Source organism: Nipponia nippon, unplaced genomic scaffold (genome assembly GCF_047370975.1).
Source record: "Nipponia nippon isolate SJK-2023a ecotype South Korea unplaced genomic scaffold, ASM4737097v1 scaffold_2, whole genome shotgun sequence".
In the NCBI taxonomy this organism is placed as follows: Eukaryota; Metazoa; Chordata; class Aves; order Pelecaniformes; family Threskiornithidae; genus Nipponia; species Nipponia nippon.
In genome coordinates this window covers 82,579,838-82,593,314 of record NW_028262336.1, presented here as the reverse complement: position 1 = coordinate 82,593,314, position 13,477 = coordinate 82,579,838, and positions in this window count along the sequence as shown.

The window sequence follows — 13,477 nt, the reverse complement described above, 5'->3', positions numbered from 1 at the left end:
AGTCTTTACATGAACTGGAATAAGCATTTTCCAAAAGCATATGCTTCCATTTCATATAGTTTATAGCATGTTATAAAGAGTGTGTTATTAATGTATTATTAATGTTTATTATGTATAAATAATAAATACTACATTATTTCAAACCTAAATTAGTATTGTTGCATTATTAAAAGGGCATCAAAAAGGCATATCATGAAAGACATTTTAAAAATTGATCAGCGTTTAACATGATGCTTTTAGATGTGCAATGTATTTGTTCATAAAGCCTCTTATACAAAGGGTTACAGCTAAATGGAGTTCGAAAACACAGGAAAACAGCTGAAAGAGAGTGTCAAATGTATCCCAGCATGTCTTTGGCTCAATTTTACACGAACAGATTATCAAATCTAGGTTTGCTATATTTATGGATAAATCAAATGTGAGATGAAAATATGTCACTTTAATGCAGTTTTTAAACTCTGACAAATTTGAATCAAAATGTAACAACATCTGGCTACAGATACTGATAAAAACCAAGTATTTCTATATTGCTTAGGTTTTTGGATGTCCTCTTTGACAGCACAGGTTAATAACTGTTGATTATAGAGAGCTGATTCATTTCATAGAATTGTTTAGGTTGGAAAAGACCTTTAAGATCAAGTCCAACCATTAACCTAGCACTGCCAAGTCCACCACTAAACCATGGCCTCGAGCACCAGGTCTACCCTTCTTTTAAATACCTCCAGGGATGGAGACTCAACTGTTTCCCTGGGCAGCCTGTTCCAGTGCCTGACTACCCTTTCAGCGAATAAATTTTTCCTAATATCCAATCTAAACCTCCCTTGGTGCAACATGAGGCCATTTCCTCTTGTCCGATTGCTTGTTACCTGGGAGAAGAGATGGACACCCACCTTGCTACAACCTCCTTTCAGGTAGTTGTAGAGAGCAATAAGGTCTCCCCTCAGCCTCCTTTTCTCCAGGCTAAACAACCCCAGTTCTCTCAGCTGCTCCTCATAGGACCTGTTCTCTAGGCCCTTCATCAGCTTCATCGCCCTTCTGTGGACATGCTCCAATACCTCAATGACCTTTTTGAAGCAAGGGGCCGAAAACTGAACAAAGTACTCAAGGTGTGGCCTCACCAGTGCTGAGTACAAGCAGATGATCACTTCCCTAGTCCTGCTGGCCACAGTATTTCTGTTACAAGCCAGGATGTTATTGGCCTTCTTGGCCACCTGGGCACACTGCTGGCTCATATTTAGCTGTCTGTCAACCAGCACCCCCAGGTCGTTTTCTGCCACACAGCTCTCCAGCCACTCTTCCCCAGGCCAGTAGCATTGCATGGGGTTGTTGCGACCCAAGTGCAGGACTCCGCACTTAACCTTGTTGAATCTCATACAGTTAGCCTCAGCCCATCAATCCAGCCTGTACAGATCACCCTGTAGGGCCTTCCTACCCTCCAGCAGATCAACACTCCCAGCCAACTTGGTGTCATCTGCAAACTTACTGAAGGTGCACTCCATCCTCTCATCCACACTGTTGATAAAGATATTAAATAACTGCCCCCAGTACTGAGCTCTGGGGAGCATCACTTGTGACCAGCCGCCAGCTGGATTGAACTCCATTCACCACCACTCTTTGGGCCCGGCCATCCAGCCAGTTTTTTACACAGCGAAGAGTATGCTTGTCCAAGCCATGAGCAGCTAGTTCCTCCAGGAGAATGCTGTGGGAAATCTTGTGAAAGGCCTTACTAAATTCCAGGTAGACAACATCCACAGCCTTTCCCTCATCCACTGAGCAGGTCACCTTGTCATAGAAGGAGATCAGGTGAGTCAAGCAGGATCTGCCTTTCATAAACCCATGCTGACTGGGCCTGATCCCCTGGTTGTCCTGTACGTGCCATGTGATGGCACTCAGGATTTCATATACAAGCTACTTACGAAGATGAAGATCTCCTCTACTTTTTTCTCTTCCCTTGACGAAGTAACTCACTCTGCCATTATCTTCACTAATATAGTGCTTCAAAAGGTTTCAGTTTCTTTCTATCAACCAAAAATAAGTTTCTGTGAATAACACCTATAAGTTTCAGTTAAAAATAAATTAAACCTTTTATCATTGTAGCCTTTATACATAAAAAATAATTCAGAATTTTGTGCAGCACTGCAGAGATCAGTATTGGTCTTCTTTCCTTTTTTTAGAGCTGTCTCTGTAGTTGAATTTATAGGATCCCAACAACTGAATTAAAAAACTCTCTCTACACATTAATTGCAAGATTTTTTTGCATCCCTAACACTTTTTTTCATCATGTACATACATATAAATTTTATTTTCAGTATACGAGTCCATATTTTTTGTACAACGTTGATTGTTGTGATTCACTGGACAGAAAAAAGGATATCATGTTTTTTATTCTGCTATCATCTGAAATATATCTTCCAGCTGTTTTATTTTGTCAAATTCTTTCATGCTTTGCTGCAGAATAAAATCTGAACACATTAAAACTTTTGTGTGTATATATATATATACATGCACATATATATACAGGAACAGCATGTGCTCTTTTAAATATAATACCATGTATTGTCACCTACTTCTGTATCTCATCATGAGCTATTGATGGTAATGGATTTACAGCGTATGACTATATACCAATAGTCTCTAAAAATGGTCATGTTAAACAGTATCTGTTGTGACAGATTTAGATTAGAAGGGGACAGTTAAATATTTAGTACCTCAGTCTGAAATTGTAACAGGATAATTATAGGTTTACTTCAGCAGAAAGTGAGACAGGATTTAATATTTCTTCATTACTAGATCAAAACAGTTGTTTCTTATGAAAGCACTGAAGACCTGCTGAGGAGCTTCCCTTTTTTAAGTTTTTATTTTGTATTATAAACTAACACATTGACAGTATTTTCTCTTTGACTCGCAAACTAATGCTGTTTGCCATATCCTTATAGAGTTACTTTTTCTGTCTGTCATGCTTCCACATGACCTTCACATGTCTGTCAAGAATGTAAATACAGATGCTGATGAGATGCTGGGAATCATCTCATCTAACTGTAGGTGTCTGCTGCCTACATAACTACGGGTGATTCAGTCATCTAGACATTACGAAATCAATGGATAGAATAAAATACTTTTATGGCACAATTCATCTGACTTATTTCATATGTTTAGCATGAAATGAGATGCACGTCTTCCTAGAAGTGATTATTTCTCTCCCCTGATTACTGAGGGAGTCGAGATGACTGTCTCAGTAACTTTCTGCAATAGTTATCTTGCACAATGTCATGTGAATTTTACTTGCTGTGTAGAATGTCAAATATGGATCATTCATTCCTGTCTGACTGTGAGGGCTGCTGCTAGGGTTCTGCATGCACCAATACGCCTTAAGTGCCCTGATCAGCCCTCCTGTGGGGTCACCTGTCAGTACCAGCACTTGAGCTCAAGCAGCTGCTCTGCCAAGAGCTATGAGGCAAAAATTGTGAGTCGTAAGTGTAAATATGAGAACTAAGATTATTCATCACTTCTAACTGTGGTATAGCTGGATACCACAGCTATGCTTGCGTGCACACCCAGGGCATTTCCATCAATGATCCCTCGGGGGATCCAGGAACTCCCTGACTAGTCCTCTGCATAGACAAGACAAAGGACTGGTATGAGACAATGGATGGAGTTGAATATAGATGCTCGCCTGAACTCCTAGTGAGGTTCACAAATTAGTAATTAACTGATTGTTACAGGAGGTCTCCAGGACTGTCCTGAAGACTCCTTTCAGGCAGCTCTTTCTGTGCATAGACATATTGTGTGCTTAAAATAGCTAATTAACTTCCTGGAGGGAGGATCTGGCCCTTTCAGAGACTAAACTTGGTTGTTTCTGCTGCAGAACTGATTAAATTGTTACATAAATAAGATGTTTGTAAACAGTCAATAGAAACTGTTCCTGTAGATGCAGAAAAGGTTATGTAGAACTGTCTTTCTTATGCAGTTAAGATATTTAAGAGATGTTTTTTTAAGTAGTTAAGGTAATCAATATGGATGGACACTGCATATGCTTGATTATAAGACCTGACCAGAATAAGAGTTTAGAGACTCACCTAATACAATTGAAGACACCACTAGACAGGGACTGACTGCATGATTGAGAGATGTGATTCCCCATGTGAGCACTGTCCTATGCCAAAATCACAATGATTTATTTTTTGGTGTTTTTTTGTGTTTTTTTGTTTGTTTGTTTTTTGTTTTTAAGCAAACCTTCCATCCATCAGTTTCTGTGTGATATTTCTGCTCAGTCCTGCCCTTTGCTGATCCTGACTGACTGGCTGTGTTTCCTAGATTGACATCAGCCCTGCCATGTCAATTCACTTTTGTCTGGCAATCACTGGACTCTTTTCTGTTCTCCTTGTTCAGGTATTGAGGGACTGTGCACTTCTTGATGAGGACACTGTCCATTCCTGTTCTGCTTTCGCCCTTGGTTCCTGGTTCAATTTCCTCTGCAGAGCAGCTCTATGCTTGCTGCGTCCCTGGCAGCTTTAATGGTAAACAGCATAAAAAGTCATCTCCTACTGTATTCTTCCTATTCTATAAATTCATGACTAAATTGTTTTGCTGCTGGCCAGAATTTCCTTTATCAAGAGTCTGAAAACCTCCAAAAAGTTAATTTTTCAAGAACTGCTGGCAATTACTGATGTCTGCCAAACTATGAAAACATGATTCACCACCTAATGTTAGACAGTCACTTGTAGTAATGTCAAGAGTTATTACTAGGTTTCCATGAAACATTTCCACACAACATGATCTGACTGTAGTGAAAAGCTTTAGAGAAGATAGCTTAAAGCTTGAGAAGCAAGCTGATTCAAGTACTTTTAACTTTGCAATGAACAAGATATTATCTAAACATTAGACATTAGTGAAAAAGCATAGTAGAAAGCACAAAAAGATAAAAGTAATATGGATTATTATCATACCCAGAACTTCCAATAACTGAAAGATACATAGACTTTTGAAACACTAAGGTAATTTGTCTATTTGCAATGTTAATCTGCTAATCAAATATGTGAAAAATCATTTACCAATAAGTTCTTTTCTGTTTCTTTCTGGTATTCTCTTTGACTCTTAGAATCATAGAATCATTCAGGTTGGAAAAGACCCTTAAGATCATCAAGTCCAACTGTTAACATGACACTACCAAGTCCAAGAGTGAGAGGACGGTTACACATATGTAGTGGGTTGACCTCGGCCAGCAACCAAACACACACACAACCACTTGCTCACTGCCACCTCACCTCAGTGGGACAAGTGGAGAGAGTTCGAAGAGCAAAAGTGAGAAAACCTGTGGGTCGAGAAAAGACAGTTTAATAGATGAAGGAAAAGCCAACCAAACCAAGCCCAAACAAACCCCCCAAAACCCCACCAAAAAGAAAAAACACAACTGAAGCAAGGGAAATCACTCCATCTCTCACAGGCAGACTTATGTCCAGCCAGTCTCTAAACAGCAGCCACCCTGGAAGCCAAAAAAACCCTCATCTTCTGCCTCTACCCCAGCTTTTATTGCTGAGCATGATGTTATACAGTAAATATCCTTTTGTCCAGTTTAGGTCAGCTGTCCTGACTGTGAATCCTCACAGCTTCTTGGCTACCCCCAACCTACTTGTTGAGGGGCAAGAGCAGGAAAAAGAATGCCTTGATGCTGTGCAAAGACTGTTCAGCAATAGTCAAAACACTGGAGTGTTATCAACACTGTTTTAGCCACAAATCCAAAACACAACACTGTACAGGTTGCTCTCAAAAAAATTAGCTCCATCCCAGTCAGACCCATCCAGTACAATGTGGAATGACATTTAAAAAAACCAACGACACAGCAACTGCTTCTTACTTCCATTCTACATTTGAAAGTTTATATAAACTAGTTATAAAATTATTTAATATTATTCTTTCTTATTAGGTATCAAAATACAAGGCATTTTTCACAAAGTTTACTTTATTATTCAAAGCATTTACTTTGAAAAAGTGTTATAAATTGTTGAATACAGAGCTAAAAATTATAAAAGTTATAAAAGTTACTTAAATTGCTTAGGAGTGAGGTGCTAGGCACCATAGACCTTCACTTGTAAACTAGTGGGAATTGAAGTTGTTAAAAAATAGCACAAGAATAGAAGAAACTATAGATTTGTTTTATAACTGCTTGCAGTTATAAAATTTGATACACCTGGATTCTGACTGAGTAGAAAGCAGCTGTGCAGAAAAGAACCTGTGCTCTTACTTAACACAAGATTGACCATAAATTAATAGTATGTCCTAACTATAAAGAAGGTTAATAGCACACAGTCCTGTATCAGCAAAAGTGTAAGCAGAAGCTTGAAGGCTGGCATTTTGGAAGACCACATCAGGAGAACTGTGTCTCATTTTGTCTTCTCTAGTACACGAAAGACACACGTTCTGGAACAAGTTCAGTGGAGGCCACCTAGAAGGTTGGGGGTCGGAACCCTTGAAGTATGAAGAGAGACAGGGAGAGCTGGGTTTATTTAGAAGAGATGACTATGGGGAAGATGGCTATGGCAGAGGAGGAGAGCATTTTTGCTGTTTTCAACTACCTAATGCAATATTGTAGAGAGGATGGAGCTGGACTCATCTTGAAGGAGCACATTGGCAAGGACAAGCTGGAATGGACACAAGCTGAAGCAAGGGAAATTTCAGTTAGTTACTAGGAGAAAAAAAAATCAACATGAGAGTGGACAAATACCCTGGTAGGCTAGGTACCCTCAAACACTCATAGTATCATGCAATATCCCATCTGCAAAAGTACATCATAGATTAAAGTCATTGCATTAATTTATAATTATGACTTAGAATCACAAGACTTCAGAGCAGATTCACAAGCTTCAGTGTTTCACAGTCCTAAACTGTATGGGTATGAACCATTTCGTAACACCTGGGTACCTGGTTACAGCATTATTCTTCCATTCTATGAACATGACCATAATTGTTTTGTGATTCACTGACATTTTGTGTCCACATTTTGCAGTAATGAATGCAAAAGGAAAAGGGTGTCTATACAGACTTTTTCAGGCTGACAGTGTTTGCTCTATCTGCAATACAAAGTAACCAAGTGTGATGTAGAGCACAAGGTGGTAAGCTTTACTATTTGGCACCTGATATGAGGGCTCACTCAAGTTCTGTGGGTAAGGATACTGTAGGTAAGTTTGTACTGATAAACAGGAGGCAGCCAGGGATTTGGAGAGCAGATTTTCAGATCTGTTTTAGAGAGAGTTGGTTGGAGAAGTCCAAACCAGGGCCAGAGAATGATCTAAGAATGAAGAATCATGCACAATAAGGAATCCTGGGCTCATGTCCCAGTCCTTTAGTTTTTAGTCTTACAGATAAATGGTGTAGTGACCGACTGACTTAAACACTTAATACCAGCAGAATTTATTAACAGATTTTATGATGCAGCAAATTATGTTAATATTCCTTGTTCTAAGCTATAACTGGTCAGATTTCTTTTTCTGAGGTAGTATCATACAAATATGGGGTTATGAGATTTTTTTTTAAGAATCTCTAGCCAGTTTTATTCCAATTAGTTCTCTTTTTCTGTGTAGCTACATATCTGTTCCTATGTAAAGGGCTGAATATATGTTGTCTAAACATAAATAGTTTACCTTCTTACATGGAACTTGTTTATCTTCTTCTGCATTTTAGTTTGACTGTTTATTAGACTGTCAGTTTTATTTAAGGGGTAGAGTGTCTGTATTTAAGAGACTTTCAATACTTAAAGTCGTCCTAGGAAGCATCAGAAATGAGCAAATGCTTGTGACTAGTCTTTTGGTCTCTAAATCTGAGAGGGACATTTTTTATTATCTTGAAGTTATATCTTTTTTAGATTACAGGGAAACAAGGCTAACATCATGCATCTGAAAAAAAAAAAAATCTGAATTGATTCAGAAGACAATCCTGAAGCACCAGACTTAATCCTTAGGGCAGTCCAACTACTCTGCTGAATATTTCCCATGCATTTTAAACCTCTTCACATTCACATTTTTAAAAGGTTCTACTGTCTATTCATGTTAACCTACCCACTTAACAAGTGATCAATACTGTATTAATTGGAGGGATTTTTTGATCCTAGAAACATCATTAATTTAACTTTGTATGAACATCATGTCTGACCTGTAGGACACAGCAAATCAGGTAATATATATATACATATATATATAGTATGTGCATTGATTGCATAGGCAGTGGAAAGTGCTAGGGACTTCCAATGGCCTCCTGAGGACAATTTACAATGCCTTTGTGAGGATTTTTCCATTAATTGAGTAAGAAAACTAGACATTTCTGTGGAAAGTTTAAGTGCTTGTACACATTTAGTGAGAAACCAGATAGAAATGACCTGCGTGAATATCTGACTGAGCGTATGATTCTAGGAGTCACATCTGATTATACAGTCAGCTAGGGATTTAGAATTCAGAACATTTGTGAATGTTCTAAAAGGTCTAATACATAGCTGCTTTTTTTTTTTTTATTTTTTTTTTTTTAGTATAGCCTGCTGGTCAAAACACTTCCCAGATGTGGGAAATTTGGATTAAAGGTTCACCTCTTCCAGAGGGGGGTGTGAATCCATTCCTCTTTGGTTTGCAACAGTTCTTCAGACATAAGACTGTGTGATACTTTAGGTCATGACAATCTTCATCCTTAAAATTAAGCCAAGCTACAAAGGAAGGAGTGCAATTCCAAAGTGTCAGAAGTCAAGCAAGTGGAGCAGAAGGCCAGCTTGGCTGAGCAGGGATCTTCTAGAACTTAGGTGGAAAAGGAAAGTGTACAGACATTGGAAGCAAGGATAGGTGACACAGGAGGACTACAGAGGTGCTGTTCGCCACTGTAGGGAGAAAATTCATGCAGCCCAAGCTCAATTAGCATTCAAGCTGGCCAGCACGGTGAAGGACAACAAAAAGGGCTTTTTTGAATATGTTAACAGTAAAAGGAGGATCAGAGATAACATTGGTCCATTACTTGATGAAGTCGGTCACCTCACAAATAGGGACGTAGACAAAGCAGAGACATTTAATGCCTTCTTCGCCTCTGTCTTTAGCACCGATGATGAGCCCTGGGACCCTTGGAGCCCTGTGTTGGATGACCATGGCTGTGGGGATGATAAACTCCCAGCGGACTCAAGTTGTTTGAGACTTGCTGCTCCAGCTGGATGCACATAATGCTATGGGGCCCAGTGGGATTCACCCCAGGGTACTGGAAGAGCTGGCTGATGTCATCGCAGTATCTCTCTCCATTATTTTTCCACGGTCTTGGGAGTCTGGAGAGATCCCAATCGACTGGAAGCTGGCAAATGTTGTCCCAATTTTCAAGAAGGGCAAGAAGGAAGACCCTGGTAATTACAGGCCTGTCAGTCTCACTTCAGCACCTGATAAAATTCTGGAGAAGGCTATTTTGGGAGTTATTGAAAAATAATTGAGAGACGATAAAGTCACTGGTCATAGCCACCACGGTTACACGAGGGCAAAGTCCTGTTTGAGTAACCTAATTTCCTTTTATGACAAGGTCACCCATCTAGTTAACCAAAGGAAGCCAGTAGTTGTGATGTTTTGGGATTTTAGCAAAGTTTTTGATACCATGTCTCACAGTATCCTTCTGGATAAACTGTCCAGCACACAGCTAGACAAGTCCATGATACGATGGGTGAACAATTGGCTGATGGGTTGGGTTCAGAGGGTTATAATAAATGAGGTTACATCAAGCTGGTGGCCAGTCACCAGTGGGGTTCCCCAGGGCTCAATTTTAGGCCCAGTTCTCTTCAATATTTTTATAAATTATCTGGACGCAGGAATCGAATGTACATTAAGTAAGTTTGCCAATGATACTAAACTAGGAGGAGCTGTGGACTCCCTCGAGGCTAGAGAGGCCTTACACAGAGATCTAGATAGACTAGGGAGCTGGGAAATCACCAGCCATATGAAATTTAATGACAGCAAGTGCCGGATTCTGCACCTGGGATGCGGTAATCCTGGTTATACGTACAAACTGGGGGATGAGAGGCTGAAGAACAGCCCCGTGGAAAGAGATCTGGGGGTCTGGGTTGATGGCAAGTTGAACATGAGTCAACAGTGTGCCCTGGCAGCAAAAAGGGCCAACTGTGTCCTGGGGTGCATCAAGCACAGCATAGCTAACCGGTCAAGGGAGGTGATTGTCCCACTCTACACTGCACTGGCGCAGCCTTACCTCGAGTACTCTGTGCAGTTTTGGGCACCTCAATATAAGAAGAACATCAAACTATTAGAGTGTGTCCAGAGGAGGGCAATGAAGATGGTGAAATGTCTCGAGGGCCAGACTTTGGAGGAGCAGCTGAGGTCACTTGGCTTGTTCAGCTTGGAGAAGAGAAGGCTGAGGGGTGACCTCATCACAGTCCACAACTTTCTCAAGGGTGACAGTGGAGAGAGAGGTGCTGATCTCTCTCTGGTGACCAGCAATAGGACACGAGGAAATGGAATGAAGCTGCATCAGGGGAAGTTCATATTGGACATTGGAAAAAGGTTCTTCACTGAGACGGTGGTCACTCTCTGGAACAGGGTCCCCAGGGAAGTGATCATGACACTAAGCCTGTCAGAGTTCAAGGAGCATCTGGACAACACTCTTAGTCATATGATTTAGTTTTAGGTAGTCCTGTGAGGAGCAGGGAGTTGGACACGATGATCCTTTTGGGTCCTTTCACCTGGAGATATTCTGTGATTCTTTAGGTACTGGACAACTCTGATGAGGTTCCCCCTGAGCCTTCTGTTCTCCAGGGAGAAAAGACCTAACTCCTTCTGTCTTTCCTCATAGGTCAGGTTCTCTGGAAAAAAAATCACTATTATGTCTTAGAGTCACAAGGGCACTACATGAAGCCTAGGGGAGACCAAAGTCAAGTTATACAAAGTGAATCCAGATATTCTCCTCTAGTCCAGTGTGGAATAGAGATGATCAGTACCGTTTTGCTAGGGTAAGGCAGAGCTCCTCCTGAAAAAGAAGGCTTAACCATTGTTTGTTTTTCTAAAATGTTTGTGATCTTTTGATACGAAGCATTGTACAAAAGTTGGTATAGCTTTTATCGTACCTTCTGCAAAAAAAAACAAATTACAGAGGGATTTTTTTGCTTTTTTGTTTGGTTTTGGAAATATATAAGTGTGTGCATATATACTGAAGTTATTGGTGCATAGAAATGAATGAATACAGTCAAGACTCTGAAATGGAAGGTTTTACTCCTGAGTATGCAGCTGTAATTTCACATATATTTGAAGGAAGATTTTTATACCAAGGAAAGATAATAATCCTTAATTTTGGATTACTTTTCCAATAGCAATTGTTAGATTATATTATTATGGATTATAACTTCATTACAATTACAGTTCCTCTGTTTCCCTACTGTCAGCTTCCCATTTCAGAACATATTTTAGATTTTTTTATTCCAAATTATTTAAAATTTGGAATTTATTTTTATTTTTATTTTTATTCCAAATTTGGAATTTTTATTCCAAAGCAATTCCTATTCAGAATTCATATTTTTAAACTCCTTGAGCTTGTGCCACATGATAGCTTATTCATTGCAATAAGTTTTGTTGTTGATACCAAAATAAAAGTGCTATCTTCTTACAAAGAAAAAGTGGTGGTTTTTCTGCCACATCGGGAAGGATGGGAAGAGGCTGGGATTACAAGTAGTAAAGGAGCAAAGGTGTGAATTATTTCTGAATAACAGAGTATTGAGAGGTACTGAAATAATCACAGGGTTAATGTTAAGCATGATCTTTTGTGCTTTGCTAGGTTGAGGTCAGAGTTTAAGATCCCTCATCTCAGTAGTCAAATAGAGATTTTGCAAGACTCTTACTGAAGAGAATGAAAGAACAAAGAAAATGTGCCCAGATAATAATACAGACTATGCAATATGCACAATAGATACATTTTCATTTTATTATCTTCCACTGCCAGATTTAAGAATGTTCTGTGTAATCATAAATGTGTCACAGTCATAGACACATATATGATGATAGTACATTTCAGGGTTATTTTTTAATAGTCTTTGGAAAGATGAAAGTCTTGAGCAAGATGTACTGTTCCCTAATGTAGCAACACAGAATACTTCTAATTCTGCCATCGGAAGTAGCCAGCTTCATTTTAACAGCAGTCATTTGGTTTCAGAAAGTTGACCAGAGGGAAGAAGGTGGTTGATAACTTGAAATTAGATCTATTATTCAGGGCTGTTGTTTGACTCCAAACAGTCAAAAGTGAGTAGCAAAATTTTAAAATCAATATGTTATCAGAACAACAGCCAGCAATGTTCACCTGACACTATGAAAACACAATCAGATATTTACGAGCTACAGCACCAAATGAAGGAGGAGGTGCATTAAAACCAGAGAAGACTGCAGCAGATTACAGGAAATTGAACAGGATCAGTCCATCACAAACAAGTTAATAACTCAGTAATAAAAAACATCAGTGGATTTTTCTTTTTCCTCTTTATTGATTTCAAATAGGTTGGAAAAGTCTTATCACTAACAAGTCAAAGCACAATCTAATGATGTCTATTACAAAAGCGTTTCTGTTCAGTATGTTTTACTGCTAAAGCAAATACATGCCTAACATACAAAAATGTTAAAACATTAATATTCCAAAGCTTATGTAAAATATTCTTTAATAGTTATTTGTCATGGTTAAAAAGATGTTAATATGTCATTGATGTTACTCTTCAAAGTGTGTCTTCTTTGTACAGTCTGAATTTTAATAACATTACAAGGGTTACATTGTTTTGTTTTGTTTTGTTTTGTTTTTTTGGGGGGATTAAAAAGAATTCCTTTATTTTGGTTGTGTTTTTTATGTTGCTGAACCAGTGTTTAACTATTAATTTTATCACTCCAAGCTATCTTTGGGAACCTCTTTTACATCATACAACTTTTAGTTTGATGATAGTTACAAAAGTGGTTTTCCCTGGTTTACTTTTGGCTTTAAAAATAATTCAGCATATTCTTTTTTAATCTTGTACATACATTCTGCTCTGTAATGGTTACTGTTAAAATGTTCACTCTTACTTCAGTAACTTATGATAAAATTGTATAGTTCATAAAAATGCCAAAATATTGAGATAAGTTAATGTGCTATACCTGTCAAAGCTTTGAAGATTTATTAAAAAAATGCATATGGGCAATATTACGTAAGTAAAATGAAGCTTAGGCAGGTACAGGTAATTTTACATGTATAATCTGACAGAAAAGGAAATTGTCTGATGCACTATGCACTAGTTCCTAATGAAAAGATGAATCCCATATGAAGTTATTCATAACATATAATTTTAAACATCTTTTATAAATAATTAAGATAGGAGACATCAATTATTTGTATAACCAATTAAAAGTTTACTTCAGAGAACAATTTTGAGATGACATATATCTGATTCAGCTCCTGGTGGAATTTAACTTGTGGAGGAATCTGCTTTTTGCCACAGATTATACAGGAAACA